This window comes from Anomaloglossus baeobatrachus, chromosome 10 (assembly GCF_048569485.1).
Source record: "Anomaloglossus baeobatrachus isolate aAnoBae1 chromosome 10, aAnoBae1.hap1, whole genome shotgun sequence".
NCBI lineage: Eukaryota > Metazoa > Chordata > Amphibia > Anura > Aromobatidae > Anomaloglossus > Anomaloglossus baeobatrachus.
The window spans coordinates 140496740-140523008 of NC_134362.1; positions in this window are offsets into that span (position 1 = coordinate 140496740).

The window sequence follows — 26269 nt, forward strand, 5'->3', positions numbered from 1 at the left end:
TTTCTCCACTTTTTCTCCTCTTATGCTCCACTTTTTCTCCACTTTTTCTCCACTTTTTCTCCACTTTTTCTCCACGTTTTCTCCACGTTTTCTCCACTTTTTTCTCCACTTTTTCTCCTCTTATGCTCCACTTTTTCTCCACTTTTTCTCCTCTTAATCTCCACTTTTTCTCCACTTTTTCTCCACTTTTTCTCCACTTTTTCTCCACTTTTTCTCCACTTTTTTCTCCACTTTTTCTCCACTTTTTCTCCTCTTATGCTCCACTTTTTCTCCACTTTTTCTCCACTTTTTCTCCACTTTTTCTCCTCTTATGCTCCACTTTTTCTCCACTTTTTCTCCTCTTATGCTCCACTTTTTCTCCACTTTTTCTCCACTTTTTTCTCCACTTTTTCTCCTCTTATGCTCCACTTTTTCTCCACTTTTTCTCCACTTTTTCTCCACTTTTTCTCCTCTTATGCTCCACTTTGTCTCCACTTTTTCTCCACTTTTTCTCCACTTTTTCTCCATTTTTTTCTCCACTTATTCTCCACTTTTTCTCCTCTTATTCTCCACTTTTTCTCCACTTTTTCTCCACTTTTTCTCCTCTTATTCTCCACTTTTTCTCCACTTTTTCTCCACTTTTTCTCCACTTTTTCTCCATTTTTTTCTCCACTTTCTCCACTTTTTCTCCACTTTTTTCTCCACTTTTTCTCCTCTTATGCTCCACTTTTTCTCCTCTTAATCTCCACTTTTTCTCCACTTTTTCTCCACTTTTTCTCCACTTTTTTCTCCACTTTTTCTCCTCTTATGCTCCACTTTTTCTCCACTTTTTCTCCACTTTTTCTCCACTTTTTCTCCACTTTTTCTCCACTTTTTCTCCTCTTAATCTCCACTTTTTCTCCTCTTATGCTCCACTTTTTCTCCACTTTTTCTCCACGTTTTCTCCACGTTTTCTCCACTTTTTTCTCCACTTTTTCTCCTCTTATGCTCCACTTTTTCTCCACTTTTTCTCCACTTTTTCTCCACTTTTTCTCCACGTTTTCTCCACGTTTTCTCCACTTTTTTCTCCACTTTTTCTCCTCTTATGCTCCACTTTTTCTCCACTTTTTCTCCACTTTTTCTCCTCTTAATCTCCACTTTTTCTCCACTTTTTCTCCACTTTTTCTCCACTTTTTCTCCACTTTTTTCTCCACTTTTTCTCCACTTTTTCTCCTCTTATGCTCCACTTTTTCTCCACTTTTTCTCCACTTTTTCTCCACGTTTTCTCCACGTTTTCTCCACTTTTTTCTCCACTTTTTCTCCTCTTATGCTCCACTTTTTCTCCACTTTTTCTCCACTTTTTCTCCTCTTAATCTCCACTTTTTCTCCACTTTTTCTCCACTTTTTCTCCACTTTTTCTCCACTTTTTTCTCCACTTTTTCTCCACTTTTTCTCCTCTTATGCTCCACTTTTTCTCCACTTTTTCTCCTCTTATGCTCCACTTTTTCTCCACTTTTTCTCCACTTTTTCTCCTCTTATGCTCCACTTTTTCTCCACTTTTTCTCCACTTTTTTCTCCACTTTTTCTCCTCTTATGCTCCACTTTTTCTCCACTTTTTCTCCACTTTTTCTCCACTTTTTCTCCTCTTATGCTCCACTTTTTCTCCACTTTTTCTCCACTTTTTCTCCATTTTTTTCTCCACTTATTCTCCACTTTTTCTCCTCTTATTCTCCACTTTTTCTCCACTTTTTCTCCACTTTTTCTCCTCTTATTCTCCACTTTTTCTCCACTTTTTCTCCACTTTTTCTCCATTTTTTTCTCCACTTTCTCCACTTTTTCTCCACTTTTTTCTCCACTTTTTCTCCTCTTATGCTCCACTTTTTCTCCTCTTAATCTCCACTTTTTCTCCACTTTTTCTCCACTTTTTCTCCACTTTTTTCTCCACTTTTTCTCCTCTTATGCTCCACTTTTTCTCCACTTTTTCTCCACTTTTTCTCCACTTTTTCTCCTCTTAATCTCCACTTTTTCTCCTCTTATGCTCCACTTTTTCTCCACTTTTTCTCCACTTTTTCTCCTCTTATGTTCCACTTATTCTCCACTTTTTCTCCACTTTTTCTCTACTTTTTCTATGGTCGGTCTACCCATTAGCTCTGCCATGCATAGTGTAGCTCTACACCTACTGCACATGTTACTTTATGATTGACATCTCTTTCGTACCAGAGCTGTCTAAGTCTACTCTGACCCCATATTTGTCATTACTATATTGTCCTTGTACTGTATTATGACATTTGTATCATGTGTTTCATTTCTTGCTGTGTTGCAATTTTTTTGCTGCATCCCAATTGTACCTCTACATTGTTCGAGTTTATGTTATTGTTCTCTCACTCTTATGTGATACTGATTATTGTCATTTTTCATGATTACATGCAGATAAGTCCAATCTGACGAAGGCTCAGGCCGAAACGTCATTTGTAACTTGTTTTGGACAAAAACATATATGCTTATGAAAAAAAAATTTTCTTAATACGGACCAATAAAGAGTGATTTTGCATTACTATCCGTTGTGACTTACTGACTTAGTCTGGGAGATATAGAGTGCCGAGGTTACTCACTAATTTTATCTATTATTACCTCTGAGCACCTATATACCAGTGAGCAGAGCTTCCTCTACAGTAGTTCTCCTGATTAGGCATGCCCTTACCTCATGAGCAGGGCATTGCAGCTTTGGTAGCAACCATTACGACATGGACTCTGCTGCTGTGGACCCGGGGAGAGTGAGTGCAGATTCATTGCACCCACACTCCTCACATGAAGGGTCCGCACTCCTAGAAAATGGGGGATACGTTCCCTGAGTGTCTCCCCCCCATATTCTAGACGGTCCAGAGTCGTCGTGGGACCCCTTTATTTTTTTTCTTACAATAAATTGGTGAAAGAGGAAATGTTTTGGGGACTGTTTTTTCAAATAAATTTCTTTTGTCGATTTTTTGTTTTTGTTAGTACTGACAGTTTATGATGTTGGGTATCTAATAGACGCCATGACATCACAAACTGCTGGGCTTGATCTCAGGTGACTTTACAGCTAGTATCAACCCGATTTATTACCCCGTTTGCCACTGCACCAGGGCACGGGATGAGCTGGGGTGAAGCGCCAGGATTGGCGCATCTAGTGGATGCGCCACGTCTGGGGTGCCTGCGGCCTGCTATTTTTAGGCTGTGAAGGCCCAATAACTATGGACCTTCCCACCCTGAGAATACCAGACCACAGCTGTCCGCTTTACCTTGGCTGGTGATCCAATTTGGGGGGTCCCCTACTTTTATTGTGTAATTATTAATATTTATAAAATAATTATAAAAAAGAGCCTGAGGGGACCTCCACATTGGATCCCCAACCACGGTAAAGCTGCCAGCTGTGGTTTTCAGGCTACAGCCGTCTGCTTTACCCTAGCTGGCTATCAAAAATGGGGGGACCCAACGTAATTTTTTTTTTTTAACTATTTTTTAAATAGAAAAAATTAATGGGCTTCCCTGTATTTTGATTGCCAACCAAGGTAACGGCAGGCAGATGGGGGTGGCAACCCATAGCTGTCTGCTTTATCTGCGCTGAGAATCAAAAATACCGCGGAGCGCTACGTCATTTTTTTAAAGATTTATTTTTACAGCACTGTGATGTCCAGCAATCAAAATACAGGGAAGCCCATTTTATTTTTAGTTATTTAAATAAATAATTAAAAAAAATATATGTTAGCTCCCACTGCATTTTTTGTATTGCTAGCTAAGGGTAATCCAAGCAGCTACTGGCTGCTAACCCCCACTGCTTGGTGTTACCTTCACTGGCAATGGAAAATCCAGGGAAGCATTTTTTTTTTTTTTTGCCAAAAAGCTACAAAAAAAGGACGTGAGCTTCGCCATATTTTTGTATGCTAGCCAGGTATAGCAGGCAGGTGCTGGAAGAGTTGGATACAGCGCCAGAAGATGGCGCTTCTATGAAAATGCCATTTTCTGAGGTGGCTGCAGACTGCAATTCGCAGCAGTGGGGCCCAGAAAGCTCAGGCCAACCGGTGGTGCGGATTCCAATCCCAGCTGCCTAGTTGTACCTGGCTGGACACAAAAATGGGGCAAAGCCTACGTCATTTGTTTTCTAATTATTTCATGAAATTCATGAAATAATAAAAAAAGGGCTTCCCTTTATTTTTGGTTCCCAGCCGGGTACAAATAGGCAACTGGGGGTTGGGGGCAGCCGTACCTGCCTGCTGTACCTGGCTAGCATACAAAAATATGGCGAAGCCACATAATTTTTTCCGGGGGCTAAAAAACTTCTGCATACAGTCCTGGATGGAGTATGCTGAGCCTTGTAGTTCTGCAGCTGCTGTCTGTCTGTATGGAGAAGAGCAGACAGCAGCTGCAGAACTACAAGGCTCAGCATACTCCATCCAGGACTGTATGCAGAAGTTTTTTGCCCACCAAAAAAATGACGTGGGCTTCGCCATATTTTTGTATGCTAGCCAGGTACAGCTGGCAGCCACGGGCTGCCTCCAACCCCCAGTTGCCTATTTGTACCCGGCTGGGAACCAAAAATATAGGGAAGCCCGTTTTTTTTTAATTATTTCACTTATTTCATGAAATAATTAAAAAACAAATGACGTGGGCTTCGCCCTATTTTTGTGTCCAGCCGGGTACAACTAGGCAGCTGGGGATTGGAATCCGCAGCACAGGTTAGCCCGAGGTTTGTGGGCGCCTCTGCTGCGGATTTCAGTCCGCAGCCGTCCCAGAAAATGGCGCTCTCATAGAAGCGCCATCATCTGGCGCTGTATCCAACTCTTCCAACAGCCCTGGAGCCGGGTGGCTTGTTGGGTAATCATGAGTTAATACTGGCTTTGTTTTACCAGCCAGTATTAAGCCAGAGATTCTTAATGTCAGGCACGTTTGACCCGGCCATTAAGAATCTCCAATAAAGGGTTAAAAAAAGACACCACACAGAGAAAAAATACTTTAATAGAAATAAATACACAGACACATTAGAGACTCCATCTTTATTACCCCCTGTCAGCCCTCCACGATCCTGCTCTTCTGTCTTCTTTCTTTCTAGTGTAGTAGTAGTGACGATTGTAGTGAGGGGCATCACTTGGGGCTGGGGAACCTCCATCCTAACTACAATGCTCACTACAATTGGGAAGCAGCGTGCAGCCTTCACTCCGTGAGTGATCACTGCTGGCTGCTAGCGGTAACGCTGACAGACGCGTTACCATAGCAACGGTGCTCCCGGAGCCGCGGTTAGCGGTGACGTCACCGCTAACTGCGTTGCTATGGCAACGGTGATCTCCGTTAATGACCGGCTGTGTCAGCCGGTCCCTAACGGAACGGGGAGTCGACCGTGTGCTAGAGCATGTCGCCGGTACACGGCGATACACATATGTGCACCGTGTACCGGAGAGATGCACTCGCAGGTCCTACATGACGTGTCATAGTCATGTGACCAGTCTGTAGCCAATGAGATAATAGCCACGTGACTGGTCACATGGCTATTTTGACGTCACGATAGGTCCTGCTTCTCTGCTGGCAGTGCAGGTCACCGGGAGGATTCAGCGATCATCGGATGGAATAGCGGCAGGAGACAGAGTGCAGAAGGGATCGCGAGGACCGGTAAGTGTTATGGCAATGTTTATTAACTGTTTGTGTACATTTATAATGCATTTTTATGTGTTTGTGATTGCCTCCCATTATAGCCTATACGTTCGAGTTCGGTTCGTCGAACGTTCGACGAACCGAACTCGAACGGGACCCCCGTTCGGCGAACCGGCCTCGAGCCGAACCGGGACTGGTTCGCTCATCTCTAGTGGTGAGCGCAGCGTCCCCTCCCCGCCCGCGACAGACTCACAGTGCCACAATAAACACATATGCACAGTACATGGACACCTTCCAAAACGATACATAATCACAGTGAAGTGAATGGAGTATTAGAAAGAATATGATGAAACACATTCTTTATTTAGATGTCAATCATGTGACGTCATGGTGGATGCAGAAAGAGAGGGGTTTCAGTTTCTCCAGGGGGTGGACCACTGTGGACGCCGGGTAGCTGAATGCCGCTGAGCACGGAACACAGGCTGTGCGCAATAATGACTGGGCGTGTCGGGGACTAGCAACTGACAACTTTTGTTACTGGATGGGCAACTCAACTCTCTTTCTTTGGCAGCCACACAGCGGTACAACTTGTGGGTGACAACCAAAAAGAGCATGTGCTACATTGTATGGCAGGCACTGCATTACAGTCATATGAAAAAGTTTGGGCACCCCTATTAATGTTAACCTTTTTTCTTTATAACAATTTGGGTTTTTGCAACAGCTATTTCAGTTTCATATATCTAATAACTGATGGACTGAGTAATATTTCTGGATTGAAATGAGATTTATTGTACTAACAGAAAATGTGCAATCCGCATTTAAACAAAATTTGACCGGTGCAAAAGTATGGGCACCTCAACATAAAAGTGACATTAATATTTTGTAGATCCTCCTCTTGCAAAAATAACAGCCTCTAGTCACTTCCTGTAGCTTTTATTGAGTTCCTGGATCCTGGATGAAGGTATATTTGACCATTCCTGCTTACAAAACAATTCTAGTTCAGTTAAGTTTGATGGTCGCCGAGCATGGACAGCACGCTTCAAATCATCCCACAGATTTTCAATGATATTCAGGTCTTGGGATTGGGATGGCCATTCCAGAACATTGTAATTGTTCCTCTGCATGAATGCCTGAGTAGATTTGGAGCAGTGTTTTGGATCATTGTCTTGCTGAAATATCCATCCCCTGCGTAACTTCAACTTTGTCACTGATTCTTGCACATTATTGTCAAGAATCTGCTGATACTGAGTTGAATCCATGCGACCCTCAACTGTAACAAGATTCCCGGTGCCGGCATTGGCCACACAGCCCCAAAGCATGATGGAACCTCCACCAAATTTTACTGTGGGTAGCAAGTACTTTTCTTGGAATGCCGTGTTTTTTTGCCTCCATGCATAATGCCTTTTTGTATGACCAAACAACTCAATCTTTGTTTCATCAGTCCACAGGACCTTCTTCCAAAATGTAACTGGCTTGTCCAAATGTGCTTTTGCATACCTCAGGCGACTCTGTTTGTGGCGTGTTTGCAGAAACGGCTTCTTTCGCATCACTCTCCCATACAGCTTCTCCTTGTGCAACGTGCAAAGTATTGTTGACCGGTGCACATTGACACCATCTGCAGCAAGATGATGCTGCAGGTCTTTGGTTTGGAGGTGGTCTGTGGATTGTCCTTGACTGTTCTCACCATTCTTCTTCTCTGCCTTTCTGATATTTTTCTTGGCCTGCCACTTCTGGGCTTAACAAGAACTATACCTGTTTTCTTCCATTTCCTTACTATGTTCCTCACAGTGGAAAATGACAGTATAAATCTCTGAGACAACTTTTTGTATCCTTCCCCTGAACAACTATGTTGAATAATCTTTGTTTTCAGATCGTTTGAGAGTTGTTTTGAGGAGCCCATGATGCCGCTCTTCATAGGAGATTCAAATAGGAGAACAACTTGCAAGTGGCCACCTTAAATACCTTTTCTCATGATTGGATACACCTGCCTATGAAGTTCAAAGCTCAATGAGGTTACAAAACAAATTTAGTGCTTTAGTAAGTCAGTAAAAAGTAGTTAGGAGTGTTCAAAACAAGAAATTGATAAGGGTGCCCATACTTTTGCACCGGTCAAATTTTGTTTAAATGCGGATTGCACATTTTCTGTTAGTACAATAAACCTCATTTCAATCCAGAAATATTATTCAGTCCATCAGTTATTAGATATATGAGACAGTAATAGCTGTTGCAAAAACCCAATTTGTTATAAAGAAAAAAGGTTATCATTATTAGGGGTGCCCAAACTTTTTCATATGACTGTAAGTAGCCTCTCCTTTTCTTCCTCCACCTCAACCTCACACACAGTATAGTCCTCAGAGGTGACATTCCAAATACTTTTGTTTATCCCACATGTCACAACACTCCAACGCTCAACTGACTGTGGGGCAGAGCTGTTTGTACATTCTATTTGAGTTGCCCACCATAGCGCTGCAGTGGTCGCCCGCAGGACACTGCGGGGACTTCTCTGTAGGGACCCCTTCTGGCAACAGGTATGTCAGGTTCACTTTCATAGGAGTCATGACGCCACTCTTGGTTTTGTGGTCAGGGTGAGGGGTGACCGCCACTGCAGTTTAACGAGGGTCTGGCGCTGATGGTACTTGCAGATAGATGGTATGGCCTCCCGAGAGTGAGGCTGGCTCCAGGGGCTCAGGTGTATGTGTGTGGAACAACAGGTCGCAGAATAACTCAGTCTCAGTCCAGAAATGGCTTTCAATTGTGTACTCACTTTCTGGTGGTGGAGTGAGGCAACCCGGGCGATACTGCGATCGACCAGAGAGAATCAGGTATCCTTCAGGCTGATGTGAGGGTGACTGCTGACTCGCCTTCCTAGCACTTCTTGTTTCGGACAACCCCTGACTTAAAGTACCGTGGGATTCATCCAGGGAAGTCGCAGCTGCCTTTTCTCCCCTTTCTGGCCTGTTTGCTGGCAGCGTGGACCAAGAAAAAGATGGCTCCAGGCTCGATCCTCCTTATGGGCCTCCTCGTTGCTGATGCTCGGGCTCTGTGATGGTTGGTGTGGGACTTGTTGTCCACCCCACCGGCAGGTTTAGTAGGTAGTTAAACTTGAGCCTACTTCGGGAACCTGATTCCCCTGCGTGCCTAGCCCTCCAGAAGTCTCTGTACATGACTAGGTGGTTCCCTCAGTGTTCTCCAGACCAACTGATTTCCCCAGCGTCTTTCTGTCCAACTTCTGGTGACTGTTCTCCCCCGCCAGCAGCCACTACACGTGCAGGGTCTGACTAGTGTTCCGCTCCTCGGCGTCTGCATTTCAGACTCTGCTGCTCCACTCCTACTCCTCTGACTGCCACTGCAACTACTCCTTCCAGCTTCTCTACAGCACCACACTAACTGAGATGTGGAGGCCACCCCCCTCCTGGCTCTGCCCAGGGGTCCCCTCTAATGTGTGTGTTAGACCTGGTTAAAGTGTGCCTGTGCGTACACACCCTACTCAGCCTTTGAGATTACCTGTTTGTACTCACCCAGCATGGGTGCAGTACTCAGTAGTGCCTGATCATGTCTAGTCAACTCTAGTGAAGACTGTGAACTTAGTGGCTGCTAGATATTGCTTGAACCTCTCAGTGATAGCTCAGACCATGGCCAGGAACTCCAACTTGAAAGAGCTGTAATTTTCCGGATTTCTCTCAGTAGGCCGAAGCTTCCTGCTAGTGTAGGAAATTACTCACTCTCTCCCATTCTGGACCTGTGACAACACTGCTCCTAATCTAACGTTGCTGGTGTCTGTGTACAGCACAAAGGGTAAGTTGTAGTCTGGATAAGCAAGAATTTCTTCCCCCGTCAGAGCCCACTTCATTTGTTTGAAGGAACTTTCTTCTTTTTCGCCCCATTCGAATGGAGGATCAGACTTCTTGCCTTTCTTGGGTTGACGAACCAGGAGGTCTTGCAAGGGGGCAGCCATCTTGGTGTAACTTTTGATGAATCTTCGGTAGTATCCTACCAGGCCCAGGAACTGACGTATCTCTTTCATAGTAGTTGGTCTTGGCCAGGTCTTTATGACTGTTATCTTGTCTGGATCTGACGCATCTCCCTCAGCACTGTCTACGTGTCCCAGATACTGAACCTTGGGTTTAAGGAGATGGCACTTGGATGGTTTCAGCTTCATGCCTTACTTGGATAGTGCTTTAAACACCGCTGCCAGATGTTCCAGATGGTCTTCGTAGGACTTGGAGAACACAATGACGTCATCTAAATAGAGTAGTACAGTTTCAAATTTCAGATGCCCCAGACAACAGTCCATCAGGCCCTGGAAGGTTCCAGGTGCGTTACAGAGTCCAAACGGCATACTGTTGAACTCGCACAGGCCCATCGGGGTGGCAAACACAGTCTTCTCCCGGTCTTCCTCTGCTACAGAGACCTGCCAATACCCACTAGTAAGGTCTAAGGTGGAAAAGTAGTTAGCAGTCTTGAGTGTAGCTAGTGACTCTTCTATGCTGGGTAATGGGTAAGCATCCTTATGTGTAATGAGATTTATCTGCCTGTAATCTACACACATCCGCATGGTGCCATCTTTTTTTCTCACTAAGACTAGTGGAGCTGCCCAAGGGCTACAACTATCTCGGATAACCCCAGCCTTCTTCATGTCATGTAGCATTTCTTTGGCCCTCTGATAGTGTTTTGGTGGAACAGGTCTATATCGCTCTCCTCACCTGGGAGGATGGTTCCCAGTTGGGATATGGTGTTGTACCCCTTTAATTCTCCCAAAATCCAATGGATGCTTACTGAAGACTGGTTCATATTCCTGCACAACCCGGTATACTCCTTGCTTCTGGTAAGAAGGCGTGGAGTCGGTACCAACATGGAGTTCCTGGCACCAGTTTGCTAATTGCTCATCTTCCAGGTCTGTTGGGGCAAGTGGTTCTGCTGCTTGAATGGCATTTTCAGTGACGGTAAACAATTTACCAATGGTAGCGTATCTGGGCAATTTGGCTTCCTCGTCCCCACAATTTAATATACTTACAGGAACTCTCTCCTTGTGTACATTGACTACTCCCCTGGCTGTCAGGATTGTGGACCAGTCCCCTGAGTACACGGGCTCTACCACTGCCTGGTAATCTCGCCCTCTAGGACCTATGGATGCCCGACACCACACCATCATTTCACTTCTTGGAGGTAACATAATGGGGTTAGAATCCATTACCCGCACACGACCCAGTTCTCCACCAGACTGGTTTACCTGTTGTTTTAGCAAGAGGGCCTTAATCTCTTTCTCCAAGACCCTCTGCTGCCTGGCATCGGCTGTCTTGGCGATCTGTTGGAGCAAGAACAATACTTCTCCCAAACAATTTTCGATGACATTGGTACCTAGGATCATATGGGGATTTCTATCATTTGCATCAGTTTTAACAACAATCAATCCCTGATCCCTAAGCTCCACCCTCCCCACCTTTATGGTTACTTCTTAAATCCTATCTGCTCTACCGGTAACCCATTTACAGCATATATGGTGAGGCTTGGATCAGGTCGGGTGAGTTCTTTATCACACCAGAATCAGCAGTACAGCTCATAGGGAATGGTGGTTACCTGTGAACCGGTGTCCAACAGTGGAGAAGTGTGGATCTCGTCCAAGGTAATGGACAGAATTGGACGTCCTCCCACATACCGATCATGCCATTCCATTGGGCCTTGTCGACTTACACCTGGGGATTGGCCCTTGGCCCCAGGGGTTGCATATTTAAAGGACACCTTCTTGCAAGATGGCCTGTTTTACCGCAATGCCGGCAGATGGGTTGTCCTGAAGAACAATAGCGATCGATGGGTCTTCCTCGCAGTGGGGGACTCCTCCGGTTCCTCATCCACGGAACGTCCTCAGAGCAGTCAACAAGCAGGATACGGTCTGGTGGCTTGGGCTCTGGAGCAAGCTGCATGGCTTTGAGGATCTTTGCTACGTCGTCGCTGAGTCGCTGCACTTGGGAACGCAGGTCCTCTGGTGCACTAAAGGGTGCAACCTGCCCGTTGGCCTTTGGTGGAGTCGAGGAGGCAGGTTCCACTTCCAAGGAAGGGACACTGGCAGGTAGCACCGACAGGGTAGAGTCTGAGGTTGCCGGGAGCTGCAACGCCTTGATAGCCCGGTCTTTTAGAGTTGCAAAGTCCGCATCAGCATGTTCAAGGGACCACAGTCGCAATTGCTTGCGGTCCTCTGATGACAACAGGCCCTGTATGAACTGCTCCGTTAGCATCCGGTTTTCCTCTCTGGCACTGAGAGGATCAACATGTTTTAATGTCCTTATTGCTGCTTGGAGTCTCAGGGCATAGTACCTGATGTTATCCTGCGGTTTCTGCCTGCAGTTGTAGAACTCCATCCACAATTCCGCCTCAGTGCGGGTCTCAAATGCAAATTTCAATTTGTCAAAGATGGTGGTTACTGACTCACGTTCAGCGTCTGACCAAGTTTCTGCTTCTAGTTCCGCTGCCCCTTTAAGCTGACCCAGTATAATGGACGCCCTTTGCTTGCCAGTTAAGGGATACATGTCCATTGAAGTAGTTATTTTCTTTTTGAACCCGGCTAAGGTATCAGATTTGCCATTGTACTGGGGCATCCAGGTCGTGCCTGGGAGGTAGGGTAGCATGAGCGGTATGATCGGTGCCACCGCCGCAGCGTCTGCGCTCCGACTCGGTCCGGCAGCGTCTCCGTTCTCTTGAGCTTCCATTTTAGTCCCCCTTGGTTAATTTCAGCAACCTTCTCTGTGGGGATCCCGAGTGGCTCAGGAGCTCCTGAAGGCTACTGCTCGGTGTTTGGCTTCTCTGCAGATTCCCGGGGGGGGGGGGCGGAGCCAGGTTTTCCTACGCACTTTTTCAAACTTTGCGCTCTTTTACAGCCAGAGTGATGGCGCAGTAGTTTTTACTGAGGCAAAATGGGGACAAAAGTCTATATACAATTTTAAACGGTTTAAGGCACACTGCACCCCGGGTCAAGTTTGCATCCTGTTCGTGATGCCAATTTGTAGAGCGCTGCCACACCCTAGGCCCTTGGGATACTCAGTTCCGGGTGGTGGATAATGGGAATCATCATTGTGGCGCCATGGACAAGCCAGGGGCCACAGAGCACAACACCCACACACCCCACACTCCCGGTCAGGCACACCGAAGTCAGACACAAAACCCTTGTTGCCTTCCTCCAGGGGCTGATGTCCACACCAGGGGGGGGGCCAGGTGGTTGGTCCTGCCCACCGAGGAGTTCACAGTCCTGGAGGCGGGAAAAGTAAACAGTTGAGTTTGAGAGTGGAAGTGAGAGGAAGTGGAGCAAACTGAAGTTGGTCCGGGTGTGTGGCCCGGACGGATCAGCAAGGTTGGCAGACGGTGGTGACTGTCTGCAGGAGTGGCCTATTGGAGTCTACCATAAGGACCGTGGACGGGCGGTGGCCCGGTGGTACCGGACCGGTACGCAAAGAGAAGCCAGCACTATCTGGCAGGGGCTTACGGACCCCGGCAAGGCTAGGAGTCGCCGTGAATTTGCCGAATTCGTTAGTGAAGGGAACCTCCTGGGTTTCCCAGCAGCCAAGTCCCGACAGAAGGCAACACTCCAACCAAGAGAGGGAGACACCGCCACCGCCAAGGCAACCGTTTCCCAGGGCCAGAGCCTGCGGGCAAAAGGGGCTCCTCCAGCCCATATCCAAGCTGGGGAGCGGGTTACCGGTGGGAACCCATTGGAACCATCTACCGTACATAGGTGCAGGGAAAGGCAGTCACCATCAACTTGCCGGGAGAAACAACACCGCAGCCGTCTGTGGGACCCATCCATCCAGCCGTGTGTTTTACCGAGAACTGTGTCCTCATCATTGGCTGAGTGAGTACCACCGTGCCGTGCGGCACAGCGCTGCCCCCGCGACCCTGCACCTCACCAGGCCCTGTAACCCGCCTGTCATCCACCCCTACCCCCATCACCGGGCCCCGGGACAACCAACCCCCTACCCACGGAGGGGAAAACTAACAACAAGGCTGCTCCCTGTCACCGCTCCCGGGATCCCCGTCTAGAGCAGCGGTGGTGTCACCAATATCACCACAACCGTGGGTGGCGTCACGGACAATATCCAATCCCCTCAATCAAATCCCCTTTTCACTCACGGGCGAGGAACGCCGCTCGAGTCCCCGGGATCCGGCCCACCGCTCGAGCCACCACCGAGCAGCAGCAGCAGCAGAAGCCAGACTCGAGCAGTGGGAGAGCGCAGCGTCCCCTCCTCTGCCCTCGACACCATCACAGGTGGCCGTGCCCGGCTCCGTTACCTGGGGGGGGCGCTCAGTAACAGGGTTATTTGGTATTTCACTTGTGACGCCACTGGCGGGTTGCGGTAATAAGATGTCCCGCCGTTGCTGTGGTTTTAGGGACAGATGGTATAGCAGCAAGTGTGTTCGCACCCTCCGCCAGTAGGGGCTTAAGTCCCACGTAGGTGTGCTGCACCTTGTGGTGCGCCAGTAATAAACACGACACAGTTCTTGCAGATTAACTGGTAATTTACTCACTGGATGTTGCAAGTGTAGTTTGGTACGGCTGGTCAACCGACTTTCCTTTGTCCCGGTGCTGACATGAGTCCCAGTTGAGCCCTCCGTGCACATGCAGAGCTGATGGTCCTCTTGCCTGAAGCTCTTGGTGACCTGCGACGCTCCGCTCCTTTGTCTTTCCAGGCCAAGTATGACAGGCCTCGCGGTCCCTTGTGGGGTAGGCTACTTCTCTGTGCCCTCTCCCGGGTCCTATATATGAGGCTGTGTCCCTGAGCCTATGGGTGGTGTGGTAACTTGGAAGTCACCACACACGGCTGGATCAGCAGACCGACTGCAGCTGTTGTCTACTCTGGGGTCTAGTACCCCCTCGTGCATAGTGCCTGGTATCTGTCTACCCTCAGGCTACTATCTTCTAGTCGCCTTTTGGGGGTCTCCTCACAATCCTCACACCCCTCTCACTCTCTGGCTCCTTTCAACTGTCGTTTTTCCTCTCTGCCAACTCTGCCTAGAACACCTCTTGCTTCCCACAAGCCACACCCCTTGCCCAGGCTAACAGCTAAGGGATTGGTTCTGACATCTGACCACTGTTAACCCTCTACATGCTGTGCCCAGGTCTCAGGGAATGTGCCCCTACCTGTGTGTGAGGTGTGGGTTGTCAGCAGAGGGTGTTCCAGAAAGCCTTAGGATCCTGCAGCTCACTGGGGTAGCATATCCCAGGGTGCTGCACACTCACATGTGGTATTTGAACAATTTAACAAAACTATACACAAAAATACACAATATACACTCTATAACAGCAAGGACGTTGTTACGGGGGGCTGTCTGATAATAACTGAAAGGAGTATCAGACAGTCAGGGTCCACCGTGCAAAGACTTTGCTGCAGACTATGGCAGAGTGCAATACCTCTGTTAACTCACAGAAGGATATAATAAGTAAGTAAAGCAATTCCTCCCTTACTTGGAGGGTGTGTGGAATGATCTCTGTTAATAATCACAGAGACAAAGGCAATGTGTGCGAAATGGCACCTACCTAGGTCCGCTCTTCTAGTGGTGCAAAAGAGACGAACAGCAGCTTAAGCCGCACAAAGCTCCTACCTGCGTTCGCTCCACTAGTGTGCGAGGACACGAACCACTAGATATGGCACCTGCCTAGGTCCGCTCTTCTAGTGGTGCAAAAGAGACGAACAGCAGCGTAAGCCGCACAAAGCTCCTACCTCTGTTCGCTCCCCTAGTGTGCGAGGATACGAACAACTGCCAGACGCAGTATAAGGAACGTTACCCTAGCGGCAACGTCCACCTACGAGTAGAATCACAAGGCCCAGCCAGACCATGTGCCTCAGGCACCTGCCTATGTCCGCTCCCCTAAGAGGTAAGGATACGGACAGCAGCCGAAGCTGTAAGGTATAAGAACGCTACCCTGCCGGTAGCGCTCACCTAGCATAGACAGAGGAATGCCTAGAGGAACGCGCACAGAGCGTCTACTCATATGCATGAACCAAGAGGACTGAGCACCATGCGGCGTGTGTCAGGGTCTTATATAGACTCTGTGCCTCATCCAAGATGGAGGACACCAGAGCCAATCCGCTGCCAGAACGACAGGAGTGACGTCATGCTGGCCTATCACCGAGCAAGACGTCACAAGCACATGACCAGCGACCAATCGGCATAGAAGGTGTCAGAGACATGTGACCTCGTGTCAGCGATGATGTCACCCGCACATGTGCAATGGCTCCAAGATTGGACTTAGTCTCCGGCGCTCGCACATGTGCAGTAGCAAGAAATCTGGACTTAGTCTCCAGCGCTCGCACATGTGCAGTAGCAAGAAATCTGGACTTAGTCTCCAGTGCTCGCAGCAACCGTAACAGTACCTCCCCCTCAAGGGCCCCCCTCCCGGCGACGCAGGTAATCGGCAACTAAGTCGGGAGCATGGACAGCCTCCTCAGGCTCCCAAGAGCGATGTTCCGGACCATAGCCCTCCCAATCTATCAAGAAGAACCTGCGCCCTCTAACCATCTTAGAACCAACTATGGGTCGTACCTCATAGCTAGAGCGAGAGGAATCAGAGGCAGGAGAGTGCACTTCACGAGTGTGAGGTAAAATAGCCGGCTTTAGCAGTGAGACATGGAATTTGTCATGAATCCTAAGATGGACAGGTAACTTCAATTGATAGACTACAGGATTTACCTGTCGAAGAACCTCATAAGGACCCAGGAAGCGAGGAGCAAATTTGACAGAGCTCACTCTAAGTCTCACGTGTTTTGCAGAGAGCCACACAAAGTCCCCTGGAGAAAAGACAGGAGCCGGGCGACGAAACCGATCGGACACCGTCTTCATACGGTCCTTAGCTGCTTGGATCGACTCTTGAGTCCGATCCCAAACCTCTCTGGCATTAGTTGCCCAGTCGGCCACAAGAGGAGGAGGTGCAGCAGCGGGAAACGGTACTGGTACCCTAGGGTGTTGCCCATTATTGAGTACGAACGGTGTCTGCCCAGTGGCCTCAGCCAGCGAATTGTTAAGGGCAAATTCTGCCCAGGGTAGGAGGGAGGACCAGTTATCGTGGTTCTCAGTAACAAAGTGTCGAAGGTATATAATCATAGATTGATTGGTACGTTCAACCAAACCATTAGTCTCCGGATGGTATGCCGAAGAGAGATTCAACTCAATTTGCAGAAGGCTACAGAGATCTCGCCAGAAACGGGAAGTAAATTGCGGGCCTCTATCACAAATGATACGATCTGGCATCCCGTGAAGCCTAAAGACATGCTTGAGGAATAGTTTGGCTAGTACCCCGGAAGATGGGATTCTCGATAACGGTACGAGATGAACCATCCGGGAGAAATGGTCCGTAATGACCCACACAAATCTATGTCCCTGTGAACATGGAAGATCACCCACAAAGTCCATGCCTACCACCTCCCATGGTCTATCTGGCACTGGTAAAGGATGCAAGAGCCCAGCCGGTCTCTGCCGTAATGGACGGTTGCGAGCACACGAGTAGCAGGAACCGACATATCTCTTGACGTGGCTGGCTAAGTGTGGCCACCAATACCACCTCTCCAGTAACTCTCGTGTCCGCCTAATACCAAAATGCCCACCCACCTTTGAGGTGTGGGCCCATGACAGTATATCATTCTGTCGATCAGGCGGAACAAAGGTCTTGCCCGGTGGGATTTGGTCTAACGTCACAGGGGAGAGCGTATGAAAAACCCTGGAGGGAAGGATAAGACGAGGTTCGTCAATCTCTTCCTGGGTAGAAAGCATAGAGCGAGACAGGGCGTCTGCCTTGTTATTCTTACTCCCAGACAGATAGTTGATGGAGAAGTGAAAGCGGGAGAAAAACAAGGACCAGCGGGCTTGGCGAGGATTCAGACGCTGAGCGGTTTGTAAGTACGTCAGATTCTTATGGTCTGTATAGACCTGGAAAGGATGTTTCGCTCCTTCCAGCAAGTGACGCCACTCTTCCAAGGCTAATCTCAAGGCGAGCAGTTCCCTATCCCCAATGGTATAGTTTCTCTCTGCCGGTGAAAAGGTTTTAGCAAAGAAGAAACACGGCCTTTTTCTACCTGCACCGTTCTTTTGATACAAGACCGCACCAGCACCCACTGAAGAGGCATCAACCTCTAAGAGGAAGGGCTTATTCTCATCGGGTCTTTGAAGAACGGGAGCAGTTGAAAAGTGTCTTTTTACTGCCTCAAAAGCCTGAGATGTCTCAGTAGACCAGGCTTTGGGATTAGCACCTTTCTTAGTCAAGGCCACCAAAGGGGCCACCAAAGTAGAAAAATGGGGTATGAACTGCCTGTAATAATTTATGAATCCTAAGAAGCGTTGCACCGCCTTCAAGGAATGAGGTTCGGACCATTGCAGGACAGCAGAGAGCTTCGCAGGATCCATAGCCAGACCCTCTTGTGAGATAATGTAACCCAAAAAAGGCAATGAGGACTGCTCGAATACACATTTCTCGAGTTTAGCAAACAATGAGTGCTCCCTTAAACGGGAAAGGACACGAACGACATCCTGACGATGAGTCTCCAGATCAGGAGAAAAAATCAGGATGTCGTCCAGATACACCACTACTGAGGATAACAGTAAATCCCTGAACACATCGTTTACGAAGTCCTGAAATACTGCGGGTGCATTACATAACCCAAAAGGCATGACGAGGTATTCATAGTGACCGTCTCGGGTGTTAAAAGCGGTCTTCCATTCGTCACCCTTTCGAATTCGTACCAAGTTATACGCACCCCGCAGATCCAACTTCGTAAAAACTTGAGCTCCTCTCAGTCTGTCAAAGAGCTCCGAAATTAAAGGTAATGGGTATTTGTTCTTTATTGTGATTGCGTTGAGACCCCTGTAATCTATGCAGGGACGCAAATCACCCTCTTTCTTCCGAACAAAGAAAAACCCAGCTCCCGCGGGAGAGACAGACTTACGAATGAACCCCTTCTCTAAACTTTCTCTTATGTAGGTCGACATGGCCTCCGACTCAGGTATCGACAGGGGGTAAACCCTGCCTTTAGGTGGAACCGAACCTGGGATAAGGTCTATGGCACAGTCATACGGCCTATGGGGTGGAAGAACCTCAGCACCCTGTTTGGAGAACACGTCAGCGAAATCCAAATAGGGTGTAGGTATGGGAGAGAGATCAGTTGATGCAACCGCAACGACCTTAGGTGGTAAGGGAAGACATCGGGACTGACATTTCGAACCCCAACTAATAATGCTGTCAGACTCCCAGTCAATGTGAGGAGCATGAGTCCGAAGCCATGGAAGACCCAGAAGGACGTCGTCTATACCCTCAGGCAAAACAAGAAAAGAAATCTCCTCTATGTGACCCTGAGACAGGGAAAGGCGCAAGGGAACTGTCCTCAATGTAATGGAGTCAGACAACATAGTTCCATTAACAACACGGACAGGAATAGGCGCCTCTAACATGATAGAGGGAATATTGTGTCCCTTTACAAATCCTGAGGACACAAAAATCCCGTCAGCTCCGGAATCCACAAAAGCCATAATAGGCCATGTATTCTCAGATAACGAGAGCTGACCTGGGATACAACACTTAGAGGGTGCAGAAGACGTCTCTAGTAACCCCCCTCTAATGGTTACTAGGCCAGGGAGTTTCCCTGACGACTAGGACACTTGTTGGCATAGTGCCCAGCCTGACGACATACGTAACATATAGGAGGACCAGACTTGCGTAGTCTGGAGGACGTATGACCTAACTCCATAGGAGTGGGAGATGTTTCAGATGCTGAGGAAGATGGTAGTGGACCCTCAACAACTGGAATAGCCCGATGCTTAGGGCGTGAGGAAGAGACCTCGAGTCTACGTTCCTTATGGCGTACATCGATCCTCGTTGCTACTGTGATCAAGTCCTCCAGAGAAGCAGGGACCTCACGAGTAGCAAGGGCATCCTTGACATAGCCTGCCAACCCTCTCCAGAAGATAGGAATCAACACCTTCTCTGGCCAATCTAGTTCTGCCACCAGAGTTCTAAAAGCAATGGCATAAGAACTAGTGGATAACGAACCCTGAGATAGATCTAACAGTCTCAGGGCCGCATCATGGGTAACCTGCGGACCCATGAATACCGCCTTAAGAGCATCAAGAAAGTCTTGATGTCTCAGAGTAACCACATCAGAGCGCTCCCATAGGGGAGTCGCCCATTCTAAGGCTTTGTCCTGAAGTAAGGAGATGATAAAGCCTACTCTGGACCTCTCCGTAGAGAAGCGAGAAGAGTTGACCTCTAGGTGTATCTGACACTGACTAATGAAACCACGACATGATCTGGCATCGCCAGAATATCTGTTTGGCAGAGCAAGTCGAGGATCATGTGCAGATGTCACCATGGTCTGAGGTTTATCCTCTATACTCTTGAGCCGTGACTCAAGTACTTGTATGTAACGGTGTAACTGCTGATATTCTGCCATAACTGCCAGACCCTTGGCTCAGTCCTAATGTTACGGGGGGCTGTCTGATAATAACTGAAAGGAGTATCAGACAGTCAGGGTCCACCGTGCAAAGACTTTGCTGCAGACTATGGCAGAGTGCAATACCTCTGTTAACTCACAGAAGGATATAATAAGTAAGTAAAGCAATTCCTCCCTTACTTGGAGGGTGTGTGGAATGATCTCTGTTAATAATCACAGAGACAAAGGCAATGTGTGCGAAATGGCACCTACCTAGGTCCGCTCTTCTAGTGGTGCAAAAGAGACGAACAGCAGCTTAAGCCGCACAAAGCTCCTACCTGCGTTCGCTCCCCTAGTGTGCGAGGATACGAACAACTGCCAGACGCAGTATAAGGAACGTTACCCTAGCGGCAACGTCCACCTACGAGTAGAATCACAAGGCCCAGCCAGACCATGTGCCTCAGGCACCTGCCTATGTCCGCTCCCCTAAGAGGTAAGGATACGGACAGCAGCCGAAGCTGTAAGGTATAAGAACGCTACCCTGCCGGTAGCGCTCACCTAGCATAGACAGAGGAATGCCTAGAGGAAAGCGCACAGAGCGTCTACTCATATGCATGAACCAAGAGGACTGAGCACCATGCGGCGTGTGTCAGGGTCTTATATAGACTCTGTGCCTCATCCAAGATGGAGGACACCAGAGCCAATCCGCTGCCAGAACGACAGGAGTGACGTCATGCTGGCCTATCACCGAGCAAGACGTCACAAGCACATGACCAGCGACCAATCGGCATAGAAGGTGTCAGAGACATGTGACCTCGTGTCAGCGATGATGTCACCCGCACATGTGCAATGGCTCCAAGATTGGACTTAGTCTCCGGCGCTCGCACATGTGCAGTAGCAAGAAATCTGGACTTAGTCTCCAGCGCTCGCACATGTGCAGTAGCAAGAAATCTGGACTTAGTCTCCAGCGCTCGCAGCAACCGTAACAGACGTCTTGTGGGGGTTGCAGGGCACAGTACACTCCCTTACAGTATGATCACTCCAGGGGCTGGGGCTGGTGATGATGCTGTCTCCTAGCTCCAGCCTATGAGTGGTGCTGTTATTGCAACAATCATATCTGGACTTCAACATTTCATGCAATTTCATTACCTGAAACAATGAAATCAGAATGATTGGCTGTTCAGAATTGAACAGCCAATCATAGTGATAGTCATTGCAGGAGGCCAGCAAACACCCCCGTGAAGAGGGCAGGTGCCCTGATGTCAGAAACAGCAGGCACCTTGATGCGATCAACGTCTCTGCCGTCAGGGCGGCCACATGAAAGCCAAGACGTACCCCGTATATCCTCGGTTGGGAACGCACTGACCATCAGGACATATCTAATACGTCCAATGTCATTAAGGTGTTAAAGTATGTAAGGTTAACAACTACAATAAACTGCTTCCCTGGTTCAAGGACTGTGTGGAATTTTCCAGCTATCTCTGATGTTCTCACCTTTGTTCTGGAAAATCAACGGATCATTGATCAGTGAGCTCTGTTTACGTCTGACATCAGATGCATCTGAGACAAGTACTAGCTGGTTTATAATAACAATAATACCCAAAAGATGAATTCAATAAGTGTGGATAGATCTCTTCCTAATTTCCTGAAGTAAACATTTATTTATTATGCTTTGCTATTATAGTGCTATTAATTTCACAGTGCTTTTGTTATGCTCTTGGAGCGAGCACTGTATTAGTGGGTCCAGTGGACCAAGGAACCCTTCACTTGCTTGGGGAAGAGCACTGAGACAGCCGTTATCTTCTTTATGGATGATAGCAGCAACCAGCATGGATACTTGCAGTGGTGGGTATCGAGTTAGCCGGCCCGAGTGGATGGTAGCAGCAGCAGCAGACCAGCAAACTGGCACAGCTCTGAAATATAAACCAATGTTAGCAGCAGCTCACAGCACAATATCAGCAACAGCACTAAGGGACCTGAGAACTAGCAACGTGACTAACTCATTGCCCAGGCACTTCCCATAAGGGGAAAGTGCCTTAAATACCAGCAGCTTCTCACGTGTCCTGAGAGACACTTCCAGGTGAGGGTGGCACTTTAGAAAAAGGGACATGGCCTTGTGACACGCACACAGGCTCTGGAAGGCAGCAGCATGGAGCAGGGATGGGACAGCCACTGCAGGGGGTCCAGACAGGTGAGAGGACAGACGTCCCTGCCGGGGGAGGGGGACAGGATAGTGCGGGGATGCTGGCATGGGTGTTACAGCTTACATACATTATCATCACTGTCCCCATTGTAGCTCACAATTTAAATTCCCTATCAGTATATTTTTTGAGTGTGGGAAATAATGATTTTTAAAGGCCACATAAACACATTGGGTATTTGGTCAGTATTTTACCTCAGTATTTGTAAGCCAAAACCATAAGTGGAACAATCAGAAGAAAAGTATAATAGAAACACGGGCACCACTTCTGCATTATTCACCCACTCTGGTTTTAGATCACAAATACTGATGTAAAATGCTGACCATACTGAATGTGTGAGTGTGGCTTTGTCTAAATTATCTTCTGGATTCCGATAATATGCCATTCACGTATCTATTTTTTTACATTGATATGGCATCCATTTTTATACATCAACAGTTAATCTTTTCACAAGCAAATACATTTTCCTAGATTAATAATGGCAATATACATTAAAATCAGTTGCAATACAGATGATCCCTATGAGTTCTGATATTTTTGGGGCAACCATTGATTTGAGTAGGCGTCTCACATTCAAAATACAGAAGAGAACAGTGCATGATGTGATGGTTTTTTGTATTGACATTTGATCTATGAGAAAGGACTGTCATTTGAACAGCCCTGTCAAATAATATTGGTCTGTGGGCTCTCCAATTTTAACATGAACATTAAACATATGATTAAAGAATTTGTCTGCTCAAGACCTAATAGATGATGATCCTGTATGAGAGGCACACCTTTATTCATTCAAATATTTCCTAAACAAACATTGATGTTTTTTCTAAAACAGATAACCCCTTTCACCCCTTAAGTACAGGGCACTTTTTCATTTTTGTGTTTTTTAGCTTTCACGTACCAGGTTAGTAATGGGGTTGTCTGATAGACACCTCTCCATTACTAACCCCTGGGTTGGATGCCAGCTTAAATTAAACAACTGAAATCGACTCCCAAAAGTATTATTTTGATTGCTACTGGACTAGGGCATAAGGGAAGAGCCTAGTAAAGAGCCAGAACTGTCACATCTAATGGTTGTGCCACTTCTGGGGTGGCTGTGGAATGATATTTTTAGGCTGGGAAGGACCACATAACCATGGGTCCTCCCAGCCTGATAATACCGTCCCTTAGCTTTCTACTTCATATTGGCTGGTTATCATGAATAAAGGGGACCCTACTCCATTTCTTTTTACTATTTAAATATTTTAAAAAACAGTGTGGGGTCCCCTCTCTTTTTTGATAATCAGCCAATTACCTTGGAGACAGCTGAGTGCTACAACCTGCATATGTCTGCTTTACCTGTGCTGGTTATGAAAAATAGGAGGGACACCATACCGCTTTATTTTTTTTTGTTTATTAAATATCCACATTTGTTTGCATTGCAATTATCCTTATCTTACCCCCATTTTGCGTTGGGTCTCAGCTGTCATTTAAGCCGAGCTCTTGATGGTGACCATGGGGGCACTGCTGCTGTGCCTTGCACAATTCCCATTATATATCCACAAGTAAAGGTCAGGAACCCCTTCCTGACCATGACATGAGTATGTTAAATATTATGAAGGGGTTAGAGCATTACTCCAGCATTAGTTGTTTTTTTTTTATCCCGCTGAAGTGCCACTTTTCGTCTGGAGTCACACTTGTGTGACTCGTGCAAGTATCGCATCGCACTGCCCAAACCGGCTGGCTTCTCTTCTGCTAGGAGCGGCTCCGCTGTATGTATTTCTATGATACTGATCTGCTCTTGTCAGGAGAGCCGCGGCCGGTCCGGGCAGAGCAATCCGATACTCGCACGAGTGACACGCAAGTGTGACCCCAGCCTTAATCTAACGTCCCTGACCCTGGTCTTTTATACAGTTGAGCGCGGTTCGTGGTTCGTGGTTCTCCAGTTCGCGGCTCGAGTGATTTTGGGGGCTGTTCTAGATCGAACTAGAACTCGAGCTTTTTTGCAAAAGCTTGATAGTTCTAGATACGTTCGAGAACGGTTCTAGCAGCAAAAAAAACAGCTAATTCCTAGCTGGCTTTCCGCTGTAATAGTGTGAGTCACTCTGTGACTCACACTATTATGAAATTTCAGTGTATAGTGTGCGGGAACAGCGCATTCAGATCACTGCTGTATGTATAATGGCGATCGCCATTTTTTTTTTTTCCTTGTCTTCCTTACCTAAGCGCGCGCGTGTAGTGGGGAGGGCCAGCATGTCAGCCAATCCCAGACACACACACAGCTAAGTGGACTTTTAGCCAGAGAAGCAACGGCATGTGTGATAGGATGTCCATGTCACATGTCCCTGCGTCCTTGGTGTCAGACATCACTGGCGCAGCTCCGTCCTGAGTCCTATCGCCGATACTGCTGTATGCGCTCCATACACAGCGCTGTACAGAATAGGGATAGCACTTTCTATCAGTCCTTTTAAGGGCTCATACGGGCAGGGTCAGAGCCATAGGTGACAGGTCCTGAAAACAGAGTTTAACAGCTACACAAGATGACAGCGTCTGTGTAGCTAAGGTTAGGGATTTCCTCGCTGCATTTCCCCATTAGGAGGGATAGAAAGGCAGGCTTCCATTCCTCTACCCAGAGGCCCACAACCCTGGCACTGTACCCTCCTGTCCTCTGCACACTCCAACTCATTATAACTAAGCCATTATACAAGCAAACACTGAGTGAACTTAGTGTCATCCTAAACGTGGCTATTGGACTTCTGTATAGTCCCACTAGTGCAAAGATATTTGCAGCACGTCTGCCTGCATTGCACACTCCAACTCATTATAACTAAGCCATTATACTAGCGAACACTGAGTGAACTTAGTGTCATCCTAAACATGGCTATTGGACTTCTGTATAGTCCCACTAGTGCAAAAATATTTGCAGCACGTCTGCCTGCATTGCACACTCCAACTCATTGTTACTAAGCCATTATACTAGCAATTTATGCTGCCAGTTTAAGGGCCGTAGTTGCATTGTCAGGGATATTTATTCTTTATTATTCTGCTGTTAATAAAGCTAGACCACCGCTGCAATCTACACCACCTCTCAATTTTTACTACCACATTTTCAGTGCACAATCTTGTCGCAATCAACATGAGTGGCAAAATGACAGATGCTGGTGGAAAGGGGAAGAGGCGTGGTGGAAAAGGAAAAAAGGGTTTGTCCGTGGGGAAGGTGGCAAAGCTCCATTATCATCTGCTGAAGATAGACCATCTACCAGCAAAAGTAAGATGTCTACTACTTACCGTGGACAATCCGATGTGCTCCCTTTTTTACGGACACGAAAAACAGGAACAAAGCTAGATGATGGCCAAAAAAGGAAAATGCTTGAATGGATCTCAAGTGGTCCAACAAGTACCCTCTCAGCCACTTCAAGTACCGCATCCAAAAAACACCAGTCCTCTGAGTTGTCATCCCAATCAAACTTGCTTTCTCCCAGCTCTGAAGTCTCCATCAGCCCTGCACAGTATAATGGAACTGAGATGGCTGAGTCTGCAGAGCTGTTCAGTCACACTATAGCCTGGGAATCAGAGGTCTGCTCCCAAGCTACAGTGAGTACAGACCAGGAAATGGTCTGCAGTGATGCCCAGAACCTTTGTGACTCTGATTCAGGCCGTGAGGACCAAGTTTCTGAGCGTAATGTTGACCCTTTGTCACAAACTGTAACACCTGTGGTTATAGACAATGAGGAACATACTGATGACGATGAGACCCAGATACCAGATTGGGATGACAACTTAAATATTCGGTCAGGGCAAGAAGAGGCTCGGTCTGAGGGGGAGGGGAGTGCAAACACAACAATTGATGATGAAGTTCTAGATCCCACTTACTGTCAACTCCCAGTCAGGCACTCGAGGAGGTCAACAGAGGCGGTGGAGGAGGATGCAACCGACGATGAAGTTACCTTGCGCCTTCCTGGACAGAGTCGGAGCACTGGTAGCACGTCTACAACTGCATCATCAGCCACCACTCTGCCTCTGAGCACTAGTCGGGGGGGGCTCAGCAGGTCGCATGCCCTCTAAGCCTTGCCTAGCCTGGTCCTTTTTTGACATAGAAAAAGATTGCCCAAA